The sequence below is a fragment of the Phyllopteryx taeniolatus genome, chromosome 16 (genome assembly GCF_024500385.1).
Source record: "Phyllopteryx taeniolatus isolate TA_2022b chromosome 16, UOR_Ptae_1.2, whole genome shotgun sequence".
In the NCBI taxonomy this organism is placed as follows: Eukaryota; Metazoa; Chordata; class Actinopteri; order Syngnathiformes; family Syngnathidae; genus Phyllopteryx; species Phyllopteryx taeniolatus.
In genome coordinates this window covers 5,059,141-5,071,326 of record NC_084517.1, presented here as the reverse complement: position 1 = coordinate 5,071,326, position 12,186 = coordinate 5,059,141, and the positions used below count along the sequence as shown (strand labels likewise).

The window sequence follows — 12,186 nt, the reverse complement described above, 5'->3', positions numbered from 1 at the left end:
TCGGAAGACACTTAGTTAACCCTCCTGTTCACACATATTGCATATCTGAGTCCAATTATCCAAAAGTCGCAGAAATAGCAAATTCCCGATGAGGATCATAAACTTGTTTATCATGCAAAATTGCATGTTAATGTACAAATATATTTGCGTTGATTAATGGTGGCATAACTACGGAGCAGTGGTTAGTACAACGGCCTCACGGTTGAGAGGTTCCCGGTTTGAATCTCTGTGGCGTTTGCATGTTGTTGGGAATCACTGCCCTGAGCCTTCCAGCGTTTTAGTCCGATTTAAAAGAGTCAAAGTTGGTTTTATTCTGCGGTGTGTTGCGTCTACGGTGGATATTCGCAGAGAATATAGTCGACCTAATCTCTCCCGGCCAGGGCGCGTCTAAGCTGCATCATCGGGCGTGCGTTTCAAAGGTGCAAAGTGGCGTCTGATGTGAATGTCAGCGTGGCAAAGAAACATCAAGACGGCTTTCAGGCGAACACCTGATGGCGAATTGAGTCCAGGCGTGTGCACGCGATTAAGACGCCGCCATCTAAGTGGCGCCTCCCCGGAAAATTTGGCAAGCATGCACTGTGGGTGTTGTCATGTGACTTCCCGTTTCTCTTCTGAGGGGCTTTTCCCTGCCAACCTCTTGGCGGATTAGCCAGCGGCTGCTTTCCCCCCCCCCTTTAAAGCTCACAACTGCTTTTGCTAGAGGTGAGGTTGCCATTGGTATGCGCGCAGAAGAGCGGCGAATGCGCCATCCGGAATGCCGCCGGGAGATTTTGTACCCTTCGCGTTCCGAGTCGGGGCGCTCCTAAATAGAGAGAGCTTAGGGGGGAGTGGAGTGGGATGACAATGCCAGCCAGAATTCAAAGATGGCAAGCAAAATGTGATTGTTTGGTTCTCCTTTGGCTAACAAACAAACAAATGGAGATAAAAGCTGCTTGGTTGAGGGATTCCCCCCAATGGTCCCTCACACCTCCGTGCACAAAATCTTCAAAGTAAATCAGACGGAGGACTTGATGTGACAATAGTGTTACAAGGAAATGGGAGAGTTGGAAGTCATCAAATTTTGCTGACATGCTCTGCCCACATATAATGATGAGAACCCATATTTCATTGGTCATCTGTCTAGTACACAAGATTCAAATTTGGTAGCAATCGGACAAAATCTTTAGGAGAAGTTTGTCTTTGAAGGACCCCCGCAAATGAAAATGACCCTTAAATGCCCACTTCAAAGCCAAATGGCAGGGCTTTTCTCATGCAGGGCTTCCTGAGACCTTTTTGTGGGTTTAGTCATGATGGACCTAAATTCCAGGGGTGCCACCAGACCAATTATTGGGGCTAATGGTCCATTGACCCTAAAATGGCCACTTCAAACCAAAATGGCAGACTTCCTGTGTATTTTCAGGCATGGCTTCTTTTGACATATTTGTGGCTCCACTTATGATAGACATGTCTACCAGAATTCATGTTGCTAAGTAAAACTGGCTTTGGGGGCTGAATTTTCCCCCCAAATTCCAAAGGTGCTACGGACCCATTTTTTTTTTTTTTTTAGCATTTCACACCCATAACTCCTTGCAAATGTTCCCCAGGGTGAAAACTCGTAATATTATATGTACATGAATATAAAAAAAAATTCGCATGACTTCCTGTGAGTCTGGCGAAGAATGTCTTAATTAATAATCAGACGTCCAGCAAACTAATCTGCCAGCATTGTGAAGTCCTTGTCCTTCTCATTAAGTGGCACTCACGTTATCTCCTAATCAAATTAGGCACTTAATTTCGCTCCTCCCTTGACGTATTTTCTGTTTGCTGCTAGGAGGAGGAGGTGGGGGGCACAGATACCGATAGAGCATGACTGATTCGCCATACCAAGTCATTGCGTTTACATTGCAGTTAATTAGCGAACACATATACTTCGTACAAAGGTCTGAGGTTGGGAACTGATCATCTTAACACACACAATGTAATTTTACACTGACAACAAATCGTTTCTTCCGTTCAAAATGCTCCAAACTTGACTCTCTTCTTATATTTCCTTTTCGACGGTATCCCATTTGGTCAGCAGACTCGTCGGGATGTTCATTTTAACGTAAAAAGATGCCTACCAACAGCCACAATTGCTTTCAACGCAAAAAGGGGCATTGGTGGCAAGTGTAGGGTGTTCAATTTTACAATCTGCTCACGATTAAGTGGCATTGCGCCTCTGGTAATAATTCGTAAGCTTGTGAATTCCAGGGTCCAATTCTACTCCGGTACCTTAGGGGGCATACTTTTCACTTTGGTCGAGGCTGGTGGCGTCAGGAGCGGGCAAACCCCCACAACCCTGATATCGGTTGGAGCGGGACCCCCTCCTTTCCTGATCGATCGACTGACAGCTCTCTGCGCTTTTAGTCGATACGTTGCCCCCTGAAGGGCACACTCAGCTGTTGACATGCTGCTCCTCAAACCACGGTATCCCGTAGTGTCCAAAAATCAAGAGTCAAGACTTCCGCTTTGTTTCTTCTTTCTGTAGCTTTGGTCTCTCTTGGAAACAGAACGTATGTTTCTCTGCTTTGTGTCCTGAAACTCCATTTTCCAAAGTTTCATAGAAAACTATTTTCTCCCTGGGACCTCTTAGCCTAATTTTGATGTTCCCGTAAAAGAGGTCTGCTAATAAAGCTTTGTGTCATGTCGATAATTACTTGTACATGTAATTTGAAAGCTTTGCGCCATGTAAATGATAACCTTAGAGTACATTTCAAGTGTCTTAGTAGCAGTGTGTTGGGGATGCTGTTGTTGTCAGGAAGCAAGGACAAAGAGGGCGTGCGGATGACTTAATGGGCGCTTTGATGGCTTCTCGGGGCGAGCGTGAAGCCGGCGGGGCAAGCAAACAGATGAAACCCGGCACAGGAGGCATTAAACTCAGGAATGATCTATAAATAAGCATCGGAACGCAGGTACTTTATCGCCGCGCCGAGGTTGTTTCCCCGCCCCTCCTCCAAGAGGACGCCGTCATAGCGGCCGCGTCCGCAGATGAACTGGCAGGCGAGAGAGATTTAGACGACATCCAGGTGACGCCGGGGTGGCTGTTTTCCGGCAGATAATCCCGCACAAAGACGATCCTTCAGGGTGCCCGCCCCGCACGTTGGCGGACGCCTTCCCCCGTCGCAACGTTTGTCACGTCAGGCGTGGGCTTTAATTAGGGTGGTGGATTGGAGAGGGCGAGGCGCAGATCCGCGCCCCTCCAAGGACCCCATGCTCTGCGCGGTTAAGATAATACAGGGTGCCGAGGTAGATGTTAATTGAGGGAAGATAAAGGGCGGCGGTGGCTGGAGGGGAGGTGGACTACCTGATTAGGGGTGGTGTTTGGATTCCGTCTCGGCGTCATGATGGCTGATAAAGCCGCCACTGAGCTCAAACGTACTGTCAAACAGACAGACAGACAAGGAGACGAAGATGAAGCTCACGGAAAGTTTTTTCTGTTGGTTTTTGAGTCTGGAAGTCACTTCGATAGGTTGACATTGAAAAGTCGAGCGAGGAAACTTCACGTTGTCCTCAACTCACACCCGAGTTTGACGCTTTCATTCAGTCAGACGTTCTGCGAGGACGAGCAACAAAGTCCGATTCCACTGCTAATATTGACGTAGGTTCTATGTTTAATACGTCAAAGCTATCGAATGCGATGCTGTTCCACTTAAGACCACAGGTGACATTAGTTCACATTTCAATCTTTTGCTGACTGTCAAAGCAAAACAAGAAAAGACACTTTTCACCTTCTGTGGACTGAAAACTAAACAAACTAACTAACGAGTCTCCATATTTCATACAGAGTTTCTACAAATTGCCGTAACAGTAAAGCTGGTATTGCTGCATGTCCTGTGGACACAACTGATTAAGAGAGTGAGATGGCATCACTATTCCCCTTCACACAGCCATCATCCCAGCTCTGTTACTACCTTGGAAGCAAGGGAGCTTGTTGCAGACTGTCTAAATAAATCAAGATGAAGCAGATGATATCTCAGACTTCAGTGAAGGAGGACATTGACGCAGCTTCCATGACATCAGTGTTACTGTCTGATGTGACATTTGTACAATAGTGGGACAGGAGCGATTGTATTCAACTCAAGAGGGCTAGTGCAGGGTGTTAAACTTACCCAAAGTTTTCAGTTTTCTTACCCAACCTTACACACCCAGTCCTAGCTTTCTGCTATCCCCTTTCACACAGCCACCATACTGATACTTTTACACCTCTGATGGGAAAATTTCGCCCGACAGCGCCCGCATTGCATCATGTGACCGGCGCTTTGGGCCACGCGGCCCCTCTGCGTCACTTGACGCGCACACGGCAAAAATTGTTGCTCCGCGTAGAATGCCGCGGGGATCGTCTCTCGTGATTGGTCCGTTTCAGTCACATGCTGTGATGACGTACTCAACGTTCCCCTTGGCTTCACATGCCATCTACTCCGCCGCCTTCTTGATCGATTTTGCAGCACAATTAAGCGTAGCATCTGGTCATCTAGGTCCATTTGTTCTAGCAGACACTGTTCCACGGTCGCCATTGTTGTTGCTTGTTCCGGAAAGGAAAGGAAAAACGGCTACCGGAATTGGCCACAAAATGCAGAGGAAACTCCATCCTGTGGTGTCCTGGCCAATACCAGCGGTAGCGACAGCCCCCGACTTGGGCGAGAACTACAATACATTTAGAAAACTGTGCGCGTGGGTTGCGCTCGAGTGTAAAGACGAACTACGCGCGGGATAGCCGCAGTGAAGTCAGTGCGGTCGCCGCCCGCGCGAGTATAAAGAAGCCTTAAGAGAGAACTTCTTTAGAAGCGTGAGTTTAGGCACATGATCAACTACTTTGTGCCTTTCACACAGTGCCCATGTGCACGTTTACACATTAGATGACATCTTGGCCAATAGATGTGAGATATCGACAGTTGCTTTCAACACAACACAGCGGGAGATGCGAGCGTCTGGTGTTAAACGTCACTCGCGGTGGTCGGGGAAGATAATACAGAGCAGGGAGAGTTGAGGGGGGCAGGGGTCAGTGGGGGTCAGCTCTACCTGAGTAGAGGTGACGGTATTTGGCTTCCATTACGAGAGCTGATAAATCCCTCACCGGGCTTTGGAACGAGGGGGCGGAAAGTACCAGAACAGCACGCATCAAATACGACTGGTGAGAAGATGAAGATGAAACACCCCAAAATATTTTTGCTGTTCTTTTGATAAAAGTCTGAAAGTCACTGATGTGGTTTGACATTGACAAGTTGAATGAAGAACCTTCGCGATGTCCTCAATTCACAACCGAGTTTGTTGCATTACGTCAGCCAGACATTACGCAAGCTTGAAAGAAACTTCTACCCAGCAACAAAGTCTGATTATACTGTTAAGATGGGCGCATACTGGAAGAAGTGCTATGCTTCAGACCTGGTACACACATGATGAGAACCGTGCTAATTTGAGCCCGATTTTGCCCATTTTTAGCCAAGAACAACAAAGGCCAGATTACGTTGTGTTTTATAAAATGATCTGATAAGATTATACTGTGGTTTGAGCTATGTTAAGATTGAATTTGTGCAGATAATAACAACCTTGCATCTTAAATGTGTTTAAAATTTCCTACCAAAAATCCTCACAGGTGGCGAACTTCACAACCTGACCCTTGCTTTCCACTGTCCCCTTTCACACAGCCACCATCCCGACTCCAGAAAACGCCAGAAAATTACCAGGCCCACTTCAAACCACCACCAGGTGAAAGGGGCTCAAGAGACAAGGTACAACTATACATCCTGGTCCCAGCTTTCCACGATACCCTTTTAGGGTCCACGCATAAGGGGTTTTCAAATCCTAATCTAATCTGTTAGAGACCCCACACATGACTCCCTTCATAACTTGAGTCTACTTTGCGTGGACTCATTGATTTAAAACGGGGAAACGCTGCATGAATTATGGTGTATGTTCAGGTGGGGGGGGCGGCACGGTGGATCCCCGGCCCCGCCTGTGTGGAGTTTGCATGTTTTCCCCGTGTCTGTGTGGGTTTTCTCCGGGCACTCCGGTTTCCTCCCGCATCCCAAAAACATGCATGCTAGGTTAATTGACGACTCTAAATTGCCCGTAAGTGTGACTGTGAGTGCGAATGGTTGTTTGTTTGTTTGTGCCCTGCGATTGGCTGGCGACCAGTTCAGGGTGTACCCCGCCTCCTGCCCGATGATGGCTGGGACGGGCGCCAGCACGCCCGCGACCTGCGTGAGGAGAAGCGGCTCAGAAAATGGATGGATGGATGGTTCAGGTGGGGGGGGGTGAAAGGGTTCAAGGGGAGGGCGGGGTTGTTGCGCTAGCTGTTAGCCTGAGGGGGACCAGGAGACGATTGGAAGACAGGTGGAAAAAAAAAAAAAGAAAAGAGTTTGAGCAGCTTGTGTAATTGCTTGAATGCTTGTGGGATTTCTTATTTCATTCAATTCAGACCTCGCTCGCTCTTTCTCGCTACACTGGAGTGAAAGCGGGGATGGAGGGAGGGAGGGAGGGGTTATGAGGAGATGGGAGGGGGGGCGCTGGTGTGGGCGGACGGGAGATCCGTCAGTGAACACACACACACGCGCACACACACACACACACACACACACGTGTGAACACACCCTCCTCCATGTTACTCGTAGGGCGATTGCTACCCTGCAGCGTCGGAATCTGTCAGCAGTGTGAAACTAACACACAACACCACACTTCACTGTGTGCGTGTGTTAGTGTGTTTGAAGGAGTTGTGATCTATTGATATCTATCTAGTGATAGAGACACTAAGAGTGTTAGTGTGTGTGCGTGTTTTCCTATGCTATAGCCTGTTTGTGTGTGTGTTGGTGACAGGTGTCTCCATGCGTGTGTGTGTGTGTGTGTGTGTGTGCTGCGAAAGGGATGTTTAGGAGTGTGTGTGTAATAGCCACGTGTATGTAATAGCCGTGTGTGAACGTGCGCGTGCGCGTGTGTGTGTATGTGGTGCTGATGATGAGGCAGGTGGACTGCGCATCTGAGCTGTCAGCAGTGATTGTAAGTGCAACTCTGCGTGTGTGTGTGTGTGTGTGTGTGTGTGTGCGCGTGTGTGTGTGCGTGTGTCATTTTTCCTGCCTTTCCACACCATTCTTACACGCGCGCACATTCCTGGAGGATTCCTTCATTTCTTTATTTGTGGTGCTTTGGATGCTCCCTCCTCCTCCTCCTCCTCCTCCAGCTTGTCTCCTCCTCTCTTTTCTCTCTCTCTCTCTCTCTCTCTCTCTCTCTCTCTCTCAGCCGACTTTCCCTTTTTTTTCCATCCCGTCTTCCCATCGGGTGCGCAGCATCTCTTTTGCGAGGGAGTCTCCGCGTCGGCTCTGCGACCCTCCGACACAGTGAGTATCCTCAACACTAATCGTGCGGCAATGTTATTTTCCCGGTCGATTCTCTCGCCGCGGGGGATCGGGGAAGCCAAAAAAATAATAATAAATAAAAAAAAAAAAGGAATAACAAGAGGAGTATGCGCGGGAATTGTGTTGTTGTTGTTCCGGCTGCTGCGTGGATGAAGGGGGCGTTGTGTGAGTAGTTGCGCGACCGTGACAAGCGCTGTTGTGTTGACAAGTGCTGTGTGTGTGTCCCAACTTCCCGTTCATTCATCCGCCACTTTTTCCACACGGCTTTTTCCCCTGTCATGACATCACTTCCTGTCCACATGGGAGCGGAATCCCACGTGGGTGTTTGCGCTAAAGAGGAGATTTAGTGGAAAAGTGACTTTTTAATGCATCATTTGTCTACTTTGGGTGTGAAAATAATGAATAAGAATGAGCTGTTGGTGTTTTGGCACTGCTGTGATGTCACAGTGGGGTAGTTTACATAACCTCGCCCTTGCACCATCCTCCACATGCACTTGCTTGGCTTTTTCCCATCATGACATCACTTCCTGGCCACAAGGGAGATGAATGTAGAAACAGGAATTTGTGGTTTAAGAGGACATTTGGCGGAAAAGTCACTTTTTGAATTGATTATAATATATTACCTATGTTGGCTGTGAAATTATGAATGAAAATGTGTTTGTGAATAAATAATATTTTGGAGCTACTATGATGTCATAAATGGGCAAATTTACATAATCCCGCCCACAAACCAATTCTTGACTTTTACCACATACTCTCATACACTCTTTGCTAGACTTGGAGTGGAAAGATTTATGCCACTATGTCTGTAATCAGCCGTTCACATTTTGGCCCTGCTGTGATGTCACAGTTGGGTTGATTTACATAATCGTGCCTGCGAGTGGGTTTTTTTTTGACAATTTTGACAAGTGTTGTTGTGATAAATGTGTGTGCACGTGTGTGTTGCAGCTTCCCATTCTTTCATCCTTCACTTTTTCCACTCACTTGGCTTTTTCCCCCCATCATGAATCCCAAGCCCGTGTTTGTGTTAAAGGGGGCCTTTTTCTATGATAACGTGTTCGTGAAAGAAACATTCCTTATGTTGCCCTGCTGTGATGTCACAGTTGAGCTAATCTACATAATCACGCCCCCATGTAGATTTTCTCCATCCAGCTATATGCACAAAAAAACTGCCATTTTCTGGTTCGGACTATGCGGAATACAGTGGTGCCTTGAGATACAAATGTAATTTGTTCCGTCACCATGCTCATATGTGAAACCACTCAAATCATCGTTTCCCCGTCAAAATGAATGGAAATGCAATTAATCCGTTTCAGCACCCACACGCAAAAAAAAAAAAAACACACATGCCAAAATTCATTTTTTGATAGTTATTAATAAAAAAAATAAGTGTTGTACTTAAGCACAAAACACATCTGTACCTAATGTATTAAGTTATTTTCTTCATTTTTTCTTTAAGTAATCTAACAATTAATCGGTTATCGGAGTATTATTCTTCAAAATATCGGCATCGACCTAAAAAAATCAATATCGGTCGGGCCCTAATAACAATTCATCTAATTTTTAAAATTTAAAAAACAGGACAGTTCTCTTGAAACCATCTTATTTGATTCAGATGCCAAGAAACGGTTTCAATTAGTGGCTAAATGTCCTCGCCAAACATTTACCACAGTAGCATGAAGCAGGCTGAACGGTGGCCCGTTGGCATGAGACAAGACTGCCCCCTGAAACCGTCGGATTTTATTTGGACACTGGAAACTGTTTAAATTTGTCTTTTTTAACATATAAGTGTGCTTGTGTGTGTGTGTGTGTGTGTGCTTTAACAGGCAGCAGCGTGTGTGTTGAAGTGCGTAGTGACGCGTGTGTGTGTGTGTAAGTGTGTGTGGTCAGACAGCAGTCATCGCGGACCCACACAGCGACCCCGTCAAAAGGGCCTCGTTTATCCCGCCCACGATGTGTCTCTGTGCCGTGTGTGTGTGTGCGTGTGTGTGTGTGTGTGTGTGTGTGTGTGTGCGTGCGTGCGCGTGTTTGCGCATGCGTGGGCACTGCAAGTTGCTGCGATGTCACCCCGACCTTAACCTCCTTCGCTCTCTGTGCCCCCAGTTGCCAAAACACGAATCCTCACCCTTCAGGGAGCGTGGCAAAATAGTTGCACGCACGCATACGGATACGCGAGTGCGATCGGTTGAGGTCAAACAGCTGTTCGAGTTGTGCAATTAGCCACTGGTTTGGTTGGAATGGTTTGTGATTCCTGTACAGGCGACACACCCGTCATGTCCCATCAAAAGGTGGATTTTTGCTTTATTTTAGTTTTATTTCACTTTTCACACTTGAATGAAAGTAAAGGATTTTAAAGAATTGCAATTGACACGTTTTTACACTTGAATGAATGCAGTGGACTCACCATTTCTTCACTTCCCGTACACACTTCACGTCCATCACATCATCAAAGAATGTTTTTTTTTTGCTTCGTTTAATTTTTTTCCCACCTCTTATTACTTTTATAAAGGATGTTAAAAAGCACGACACATGAAGTTATTTTGTCACCACTTCCCGCACACAATACATCCTTTCCGCGAACCTTAGAAAAATACGTTTTTGCTCTACTTTCGTTTTATTGCATAGCGGTTGACTTCTTTTTTCGTAAGAATGTTAAAAAGCGAGATGAAGTTGACTCATCTTCTCTCTCTCTCCCCTTCCCTTACACGCTACACATCCGTTACATAGCATAACATGATGCATTTCTGCTCTATTTTAGTTTTATGGTGCAGCAGTTGACTTTTTGTGACACAAAGTAAATGTGAAAAAGCACTACACATGACAAAATCCCCTTTCCTCCACCTCCCGTACACACTACACACCATCACACATCATTAAGCAATGCATTTGTGCTTTATTTTACTTGTATTTATGAGCGGTTGACTTCTTTAAAACGTCGGGTACGTTTTACGTTTTCAGGTGTGTGTCTTTGCAGCTAAGCAATGATGACGACAAGGTCTAATTGAACCACTACATAGAGTGGACAGACTCCATTTTGGTCATTTTGCAGGAGAGTGATTTCAAGTTTTATGGCTGTGAGAGCATCTGAGGCATGGCAATGATTGCTTCTTCTGGATATGTGTTTTTACAGGACAATGTGTTTTTTTTGTTTGTTTGTTTTTTTCTCTCCGATTTTGGTGTTTTGGATCATATTGCATCTTATTGCTTGTACTTTTAGCCACAACTGAGGTACTGTCATCATCTTCATTTTCATAGGTTGGATCCCAGTCAGTATCGTCTAGGTAGCCTGAACAAACTAGAATAAGAAGAAGTATTGTTGTAAAATAGTGGTCTCATTTCAAACATTCCTCAAATCTATTAGTTCATGAAAAATGATAAATGACATTCAATTTCTGCATTTTCTATTTTCTAGTTTCGTGCAGTAGCGGTCTACGTCCAAACATTGTCAAATTTATCAACATTTTGTGAAAGATGCTGACTAATATTCACGTAAACCAACGTGCAGATTCAATGGCGCCCAAGCTAAAACTCAATCAGTCTTGGCATCTTGGAAATGGGAGTCGGCCCAGCGTTGCACTGACGATTAAAGAAAAAACATCTTTAAAGCGATTTCATCTGAGATTCATTTTCTCTATACATTTCTGCACTTAAAATAAAAATGACAAAAGATGGAGTTAGCCGAGTCTAGTTGTCAGTGGATCAAATTGCCTTCGAAGTGGCCTGGCATCAATGACGAGTGTTGGCCAATTAACAATTGCAATTAACATCGCCATCGCCGATGTTAGCACTGCAATCCGCTAGAGGCTGGAGGAAAAATAAAACAAGTTTGGCAAAGAGGGGCTATGCGTTAATTAGGTGGGCTGTTCTGAAGGGGGGTGTATTTGGTCCTTATCGCACTTCAAGAAGAAGAAGAAGAAGAAGAAGCAGCGTCTTTCTGGGGCGAGCACAGAGAGAGAAAAATTAAGGCGTTTAGCTATTTTTAGAGCGCATTTCCTCGTTGTTGTCTGGACTGCCTTGGCACCTTCAGTACATAATAGTGCAAGGAAATTAATTAAATAGAGTACACGGTACATAAAGTCCAGTGGTACCTTGACCAGTGAGTTTACTTGGTTCCGTGTCTAAGCTTGTAACTCAATTTACTATGATGTCAAATCAATTTTCGCCATTGAAATTTGAAATGCCAGTGGGCTTGAAACCCTAAACCTCGGCTTATAACCTGAATTTTGAAACTTTAACCCTGGCTTGAAACCCAAGTTAAAACCGTCAACCTTATTTGAAATTCTAACCTTGTCTCAAAAAACGCTAAAGCAGGTTTGAAACCCAGTTCTGAAACACAAACCCGTCTTTGAAAACCAAACATTTGAAACCCAACCTTGTTTGAAACACAATTTCAAGTTTGAAACCTCGTTTCGAAATCCTAACCCTTTGTTTAAAAACCTAAATTGAAACCTCAATCCTTGTTTGAAACCCTCATTTGAAATTGTCACTCTTGTTTGATATCCTAACTCACACTTGAAACCCTACTTTGAAGCCCTAACCCTAGTATAGAACCCTACTTTGAAACATGAAGCATGGCTTGAAACCCAACTTTGAAACCGTAAACCAGTCTTGAAATCCTAATTTGAAACCGTGACCCCTAATTTACTGTGCAGGGTTAGGGTTTTACAGTCCTGCGTCAAACCTAGGTTAGGGTTTCAAAGCTAAAGTTTCAAGCAAGCGCACTCACTTAAAGTGAGTAAAGTAAGGTTCCAAATTTGGTTTTCAAACCTGAGTAGGGTTTGAAGCCTGGGTTCGAATTTCAAAGTAGGGTTTAAAGCCA

The 12,186-nt window shown here is 45.3% G+C and overlaps 1 protein-coding gene across 23 annotated transcripts in view; it reads left to right on the top strand.

Moving 5' to 3' along the window:
- The window catches only part of LOC133465957 (RNA binding protein fox-1 homolog 3-like), a 350,051-nt gene that overhangs the window by 94,153 nt on the left and 243,712 nt on the right, over window positions 1-12,186 (top strand). For 20 of the 23 annotated variants that reach the window (XR_009784790.1, XR_009784789.1, XM_061749174.1 and 17 more), the window contains one exon: window positions 5,664-5,747. The exons of 2 other annotated variants lie outside the window; for them this stretch is intronic. The gene's annotated coding sequence lies outside the window, so the exon portion shown is untranslated. Of the gene's footprint in view, window positions 1-5,663; window positions 5,748-6,861; window positions 7,350-12,186 lie in introns of those variants that run through there. One more of the 23 variants, XM_061749168.1, reaches the window with a different exon arrangement.